An 8,355-nucleotide genomic window follows, 5' to 3' on the forward strand; every position below is an offset into this window, starting at 1 on the left:
GTAGGTGCAGCAGTCGTTGGTGCAGCAGTTGTTGGAGATGCAGTTGTAGGTGCAGCTGTTGTAGGTGCAGCCGTTGTGGGTGCAGTTGTTGTAGGTGCGGCCGTTGTGGGTGCAGCTGTTGTAGGTGCAGCAGTCGTTGGTGCAGCAGTTGTTGGAGCGGCCGCTGTAGGTGCAGCAGTTGTTGGAGCAGCAGTCGTAGGCGCTGCAGTTGTAGGTGCAGCAGTTGTAGGAGCTGCAGTAGTAGGTGCTGATGTTGTCGGTGCAGCAGTTGTAGGTGCAGCAGTTGCATTTGTTTGTGTTGCAGCTGGTGTAATTGTAGCTATAAAGCACCAAAGAATTCAACAGATTCAGTAAAACACAATTTATCTTGCTCTTATATTAAGTAATTACGACATTTAGGTGAGTCTACATTTATCTAAGAAATATTTGAGGATGTGTCGGGAAGAACTCAACCGTAACTTGATGTTGTGTTGGTGTTGATCTTACGCCTTTTCACCTTTTCACATTTTCTATTAACATTTCAAAGCAACTGGTTCAACATGACTCAGCTCACCTGTTAGAATCAGCAACACTGATACGATGTGTGTGACACCCATCCTGGTTTTCTTTTTCTCTATAAAATCAAACAGAACAGAGATTTAGTGACTTTTACGTATTACACAGTGTTAAACCTGCAAATGAAAGTTTTCATAATAGCAGTGATTTTCGTCGTTTTTACTCAAGTTACACAAAACATTCAAAGGGAAAGATTTGATTTAAAAAATAACTATAATGCAGTGTCTGTCCATGAAATAATCTGTATCCTGATCCATGATTTTATCCTTTGAAGGAACTGTGATAAAATGCAACTTTCACTCCTCTTAAACTCATCAGTGTTTCAGTCAATGTTGTCGTACTAGAGATTGGTTTAAAAGTGTAAAGACCAATTTTGAACGTCTTGGTCTTATCTGTGACTCGAGTGCATTTTTACTTGGTCTTGTCTCAGTGTCAGGATTCTGGATTTTTATTTGGAGACCGTTCAACATCACAACCACGTTGATATTACTAAATAACAAAAAATTCACCTCCACCATGCCTTTAATTATTTTATAAAAACATTTCTCAGGTTATACTAACACATACAGACAATATGGCAATAACAGAGGTGAATGAAGAGGAATCTTCTTTTGTCTTTGCAGGTGTTTTTATGAGAATGTGGATCTTTGAGATCAATTTTGGGAGTGCCTATGGTTTGTATGTCACACAGTTTCTACCATGCAGTGTGGAACTTGCACTGGTCTTGGTTTTGGTCTAAACTTGGTCTCAACCTCTGAGTCTTGGTTTTGTCTGAGTCTCCATACACTCTGGTCTTGGTCATGACTTGGTCTCGGTTTAGGTGGTCTGGACTACAGTACTGGTTGTCGTACACTGTACATTTTCATTCATGTGGCTTTCTAACAAAATACATAAACTGTTGACAAGTGAGAGAAAGGTTAGAAATGCTGAATAAATGGAGATGAAAAACAAAATTAAATAGCACCTATATTTGGGGGAAACTAAAAAAACTAGAATATCAGCTAAAGAGAAAGCTACAACTGGATTTTACAACATTTTATAATAACTTAATGAGGCAGTAACTTATTGTCACTTTAAATATGTGATAATGACAATTAAATTATAATGAACGAGAATACATGAGCATTTCCTAAAGGTAAGACAGAGATTGTTGATAAAATACATTTGTAACATTAAACAGACACATGCATACACAAACTCTCTCTTCTATACACACACAGTGCATAAATGTACAAAGGTCTACATATATAAAATGAAAAATGCACTTACCCAAATGTAAAGATATGAGATGAAAGTATAAATCCCCCCCTTCTATCTACATTCAATGTTAAACACTATTCCAGTGTCTTAATTCAGTCTTGTTCACGTCTGTGATGTTCCAAACCGTTCACCTTAAGTGACAGTCCACATCTATTATGGCCTTTATATTGGAACAGAATAAAAGCTAATGAAGTGACTCATAACTGATAATCTCTTAAGAATGTTGTGATACCTTTGTGATAAGCAAAACCACATCATTGGATACAGGCTGTCAGATGTCAATATGTCAGTTTCGTGGCTCAGTAAAGTGGCATACTTCCTTTTTCATCCTGTGAAACAGGTTGCTGCTATGTTCCTCCGAAGTGAATGTTGAATGAAGGTTCACTGATGCAATGAGAGGTTATAACAAAGAAGTAAATTTAGATTTCTAGTCAAAGGCACACTCAAAAAAGAAACAAGGAAATTGTATGTTTTGACACAGTGAATGAGTATTGTCTATGATATTTGCGTTTTTCCGAGGAGTTATGTCAATAGGTGAGACATTACAATACACATCTTGAGTGTCAGATCATGACTTTAGTATGTTTATAATGACAAATAAACTGCACCTGCTAAAACCAGACTTTTGCAGGGTTCACCACGTTGAATGAAAGACTGTTAACGACCTTTTAAATGCTGCATACAGTTCACTTTAAAAACTGTCATAACTATACTGGCCACAATATGAGCATATGATCAAAATTCAGTCATGAAGATACAGCCTAACAATTTTTGATATTCAGGACTTCCTAGCAGTAAGAATAATTTTTAATGATGTCATTTTATACAAAGTCAGTGATTTGTATGCCATGCAAATTCATTTGAATATCCTCTCTACCCACTGGCTGGTTAACTCTTGATAATTATGTTAGGTTAAACTTTAAGATCAGGTTTGTTTTGGTTTATAAAAATTCATGATCTAATGTCTTAAACCACTTTAATGAATAATATGTTTCTGTTTGGTTTTATATAAAATGAGCTCACCTTATCTGCATAATGAATACACAGTGAACGTCTGTCCTGCTGTTCTGTTTAGAAGTGTATTATCAGGATGGGGTTCAACATGGGCGTCTGTGGGGATTTGACCAGCCTCAAATACCACTGGATGGCAGAACAGAAACTGCTGTAGGAGCACTAAAACTATCTGGTTGGGTTTAGGCAACAAAATTCGTTTGTTATGTTTAACAGAAAACAGATCATGTTTTGGCTTAAAATGAGTAGTCCACATGACAATGTACATGGCGTATCTCACGTGACATACATCACATACGTCATGTGTGATGTGACATACGCTGACATACCTACTTTGATAAAGTAACTCAACCTTGAATATTGGGGACATTAACACTGGTCTTTATAGGGCATGTTCAATCTGAAAACGGTGTGCACTGTTTTGCTGCAGTTTCCAGACTTAACGACATTTCCTCAAAACCATGTGAGATGGTTTGCAACGGGCTTCAAGATAGCCTGTGTTTTCTCTCCTTTGTCACAGGTGTACCCAATCAGCAGCGACATGTATATTACCCAAATTCTGGTAGAAATGTACTCACTGAACACACAAGTTTTGTTTTTCTGTCACACTTGCTCTGGCAATGGATGTTTTCCATGCCAATAAAGCCCATTTGATATGAACTGAATTAAGCCCTTCATATGGTATCAGTACATGAAATGCGCCACAGTACGTGAAATGTGCCACCAGGAGGCAAAACACATTAGATGATTTTTATTCAAACATAAAGCATGCATACAAAGCAATTCCCTTGCCACACTTAGGACTTTCTGACCACCTATCACTGCTCCTCATCCCAACATACGTGCCCCTCAGGAAGAGAACAAAGCCTTTCATAAAGACTATCAAAACCTGGCCTGAGGATGCTTTCCCACAGCTAAATGACTGCTTTGCGCTCACTGAGTGGGATATATTTGCACAATCAGACTTGGATGAATACAGCCAAACTGTACTATTCTACATCACTGCTTGTGTGGACAATGTCACTGTGAACAAGGAAGTCAGGGTATTTCCAAACCAAAAGCCCTGGATGACCAAGGCAGTCCAGTCTTTCCTCAAATCCTGAGACGCTGCTTACAGGTCAGGGGATACAGCCTGGTACAACACAGCGAGAGCCGACCTGAAAAGGGCCATCAGAGAGGCTAAACAGGATCATACGAGGAAAATAGAAGACTATTTCACTGACAACGTCCCAAGGCGGGCATGGCAGGGTATAAAGCATATCACCAACTACAAGGGCAGTAACTCCACACTGTTAAACAGAGATGCAGTGTTAGCAGAGGAACTTAACTGTTTCTTTGCTTGCTTTGAGGTCAGTGGAGGGGCTGTCCTACACCTGCCCCCTGCACGCACCCACTCACAGTGCAGGAGTGTGAAGTAAGGCGGGTGCTCAGATCAGTGAACCCAAGGAAGGCTGCCGGCCCAGATAAAGTACCTGGAAAAGTACTCAAAGAATGTGCTTACCAGCTTGCCCCTCTCTGTCCCTCTCATGTCCTGTTACTGCATCTTGCTAACTCGGCTGTACTGCATGTCACTAACTCAGCTTCTTCTCCGGAGCCTTTGTGCTCCACTGTCTCGCAGGTTAACTTACATCGTAGCGGTGCCTGGATATTGTGACGTGTGTGGTTGTGCTGCTGCCGTGGTCCTGCCAAATGCCTCCTGCTGCTGCTGTTATCATTAGTCATACTTATGCTGTTATTATACACATATGATTATTGTCAGATATGTAAGCTATCAGATATCAATATATACTTTCAACATATTGTACCACAATAACCGGAATTATAATTCTAATATTATTACTTTCATTAATGTTGTTGTATGCTATTAACATTATCGTCTGTCCTGCATCTCTCTCTGTCTCTGTCTCTCTCTCTCTGTCTCTGTCTCTCTCTGTCTCTGTCTCTGTCTCTCTTTCTGTCTCATTGTGTCATACGGATTGCTGTTAATTTATCATGTTGATCTGTTCTGTACAACATCTATTGCACGTCTGTCCGCCCTGGAAGAGGGACATTCAACACCAAGAAAACCAAGGAGCTCATTGTGGACTTCAGGAGTATGAATGTATGTAAGGGTCATGAGGTAGCAGGGGGAAAGGGTTAAGAGTTGTGTGTGGGTGTTTTGTGTGTTTTTCTTTTTTTTAATCTCTTTGTCAATGTTCTCCACCTTGATTTAATCATATTAGGGTTTAGAAGGTGAGGATGGAGTGGGATTGGAGGGAACAAGGAAATGTGGAGGGGTGTGTAAAGATGCTTGTCCTCCATTGTGTAAATAATGAATAAATAAATAAAAAGTTGATCACAAAAAAAGCAATTTGTTTCGTTTGTGTTGTGTCTGTTAGGTTGAGTTTTTCTGTTGACTTGTTTCAGTGAAATCATTTCTAAATAAAGTGGGATCTTGAGGTTGGACCTTTATTTCAGCTTGATTAGGGCAAATAACAAACACCTGTTCTCTTAAGTCCAGAGTCAAATAAGCTAATGTGGATGCAGTGTCTTCCAACACACCTGATTCAAATGTTAAGCTTGTTATCAAGCTCTGCAGAAGCCTGATAGCAACATGCAGGGAGAGTGGGTCCACAGGACCAGAATTGAAAAGCACAGATGGTGACAGAAATGACAACATATTTGTAAAATATAAGACAGTGAGGAGGATGAAAAATGACAACATGATATTTATTATAGAACACAGATTTCCATTTTCATCTTAAGGTGGGGGAAAAAAAGAACAGCAAAGTCCTTCAGTTTTGGATTTGAGATTTTGTCAGGAGACCACAGGCTGAGTTGGTTGAAGGAGGAATAGGTGAGTCAACATTTGGGCACTGTGGTGCAATTTCAACTTTTGTGATTTGACCTTTCTCAGTGGTTATGGTGACTTTATACTATCAGTAGCTGGTATCATTTTGAAAAAGTGACTGTGAAGACCTCTGTAACTGTAAAGTCCTCAGCACTACACCACAAACAAAAATGACATCCTCACTCCTTGGACAATGAAACAAAATCACACCAACCAATGAGGAGAAAGTCACAGGCCAAATTGCAAGAGTCAACATTATGAGGACTTTCATCTGCAAAAACTGTACAACACCATTTCCTGACCTCAATCCAGACAGTTTCAGCATCAAATGTACAAAATGTGGTGACTGTAGCCAAGTGTCCACTCTCAAACCAAAGGTAAAAGTGATCCTGACATTACAGATTGCACAAATGAAAAAGAATTTCCATCCATTTCAATCAGCAGTCACATCATCAATAAATACAAGAGAACCAGTTCCACTGGGCATAACACTACCTCCACCATGCTTCACTGATGATGTGGTGTGCTTCAGATCATGAGCAGTGTGCTTTGGATCATGAGCAGTTCCTTCTCTTCTCTTCCCATCATTCCGGTACTTGATCTTTGTCTTATCTGTCCATAGTATGCTGCTCCACAACTGTACAGGCATTTTAGATGGTTTTTGACTAATCTGGCCTTCCATTTTCAAGGCTAACCAATGGTTTGCATCTTGTGATAAACCCTTTGTATTTATTCTAGTGTAGTCTTCTCTTGCTGACAAGAGCAGCAGGATGAAAGCTGAAGTGTTTGGGGCTATATTATCTGCTCAGATTCAACCAAATGCTTCAAAACTCATTGGACGATGCTTCACAGTGCAGATGGACAATGACCTGAAGCATATTGCAAAAGCAACCAAAGACATTTTTCAGGCAAAAAAGTGGAATGCTCTGCAATGGCCAAGTCATATCATCTGATCTAAATCCAACTGAGCATGCATTTCACTTGCTGAAGCCAAAACTGAGGGCAAAACACCCAAAACACAAGCAGGAAGTGCAGACGGCTACAGTAAAGGGCTGGCAGAGCATCACCAGGGAAGAAACCCAGCAACTGGTGATGTCTATGTGTCCAACACTTCAGGCAGTCATTGACTGTAAAGGATTTGCAACCATTGAAACTGATGGTTTAATTGATGATTATATTAGTTTGTCCAAGTACTTATGAACGTAAAAGTCGGGGGACTGTGTGAAGAAATGGTTGTAATTCCTACACGGTTCATACTAAATTTTTGAAAAAAGCTTTAAAGCTGAGAGTCTGCACTTTAAGCAGGTATTCATTGTTTCATTTAAAACCCATTGTGGTGGTGTACAGAGCCAAAATGACAACAACTGTATCATTGTCCAAATAATTATGGACCTGACTGTATGTGCCAAGTGAGAAACTACACATGGTTTCACACTGACGTAGGTAATCACCAGCATTGATGTAGAGGCAGATTTCAAACTAGTATCAAAATTTAGTTATGAAGACAAATTTCTTATTTTACAAAACATTGTACTTTTCAATAAACAAACATTCATCAGGATTACATGAATACTGTAAAATAGAGGACTCATTGAAACGTGTTTCCCAGTGTTTTTTTAAAATAAATATTTTTGAGTGTTACAATTATTAATAGGACTTCCTCTGAGGAAAGAAAGAAGAAATTAAAATAGTCACCAGGGTGCCAGAGAGCAGTTGTCCATGCGTGGAAAGGCAAATTTTGAATGAAAGTAAAAAATTCAGTTATCAAGACAAAAATCTGAAAATACACATCTTGCATCTAGACAGCATGGAGATGTTGTTAATTTGTTTTTATTTTTTTTTTTAACAATGATTGATTGACTCCTTAAGTGAAAAACTGATGTGTAAAGATGCTCTATTCCCACTGACAGCAATGATTCACATGAGGACAGAATTCAAAATGTACAAAAGTTTCTTCAGTATTGGGGCTACATTTTGGTGAAAGTTGTGAAGCTGTAGCACATACGGTCGATTTGTTGTGAATTTTCAAAGTTTTGAAATTTAGACGCTTGCTGTAGTGCCAACGTCAGGACTATTGACTTGTGGCATATGACTGGACCTTTGTGCAAAGTTTGGTGGTTTTCTGTGCATGGGATGTAGGATTTCCTCGGAAGAAGAAGAAGAAGAAGAAGCAGAAGAATAAGGAGAAGAAAGAAGGAAGAAGACAGAAGGAAGAATGAGCAGGAAAACAAGAGGGTCCTGGCAGGACTGCCTGCCCGGCCCCTAATAAGGCATTCAATTCAGTTCATATTAAAAAGCAGTGCACCTGCGCAACACAACAGGGTGTAAGTTTGCTAAGCCCTAGATCAGAGTGCTGTGTTACTCCAGTAACAATTACTATGACCTTTAGAGGTTACCACTTAACAAAACAACCAAAGTATGGGTTATGATTGCTGCTCATGAAGACAACCTGCATAGCCACTTTTTTTTTCAAATTTATTTATTCATTTTCTGCAGACAGTACAGAAAGGTATATCCATTTCAAATTACACCAGAGTGTCTGCTTTAGAGTGAAAGAAAACCCCAAAATAAACCCCACCATCCCTCCCAACAACCCATGTCAGCTCTCTCTCTCTCTCTTTCTATTTAGGAGTCTTCAACATCATCTGGAGTAAAAGTAAGGTTATTGCTAATATAGGCCAGCAGGGGGTCCCAGGTTT

General features: G+C 39.3%; 1 long non-coding RNA gene across 1 annotated transcript; it reads right to left on the reverse strand.

Moving 5' to 3' along the window:
* Nucleotides 1-254: 254 nt before the first annotated feature.
* On the reverse strand, nucleotides 255-1,939 carry LOC144459762 (uncharacterized). Its single transcript, XR_013488569.1, has 3 exons — nucleotides 1,825-1,939; nucleotides 554-613; nucleotides 255-319 (listed from the first exon to the last, which is right to left on the reverse strand). It is a non-coding gene; the product is annotated as an uncharacterized LOC144459762 (long non-coding RNA).
* Nucleotides 1,940-8,355: the final 6,416 nt, after the last annotated feature.

The sequence above is a fragment of the Epinephelus lanceolatus genome, chromosome 22 (assembly GCF_041903045.1).
Source record: "Epinephelus lanceolatus isolate andai-2023 chromosome 22, ASM4190304v1, whole genome shotgun sequence".
Taxonomy (NCBI): domain Eukaryota; kingdom Metazoa; phylum Chordata; class Actinopteri; order Perciformes; family Serranidae; genus Epinephelus; species Epinephelus lanceolatus.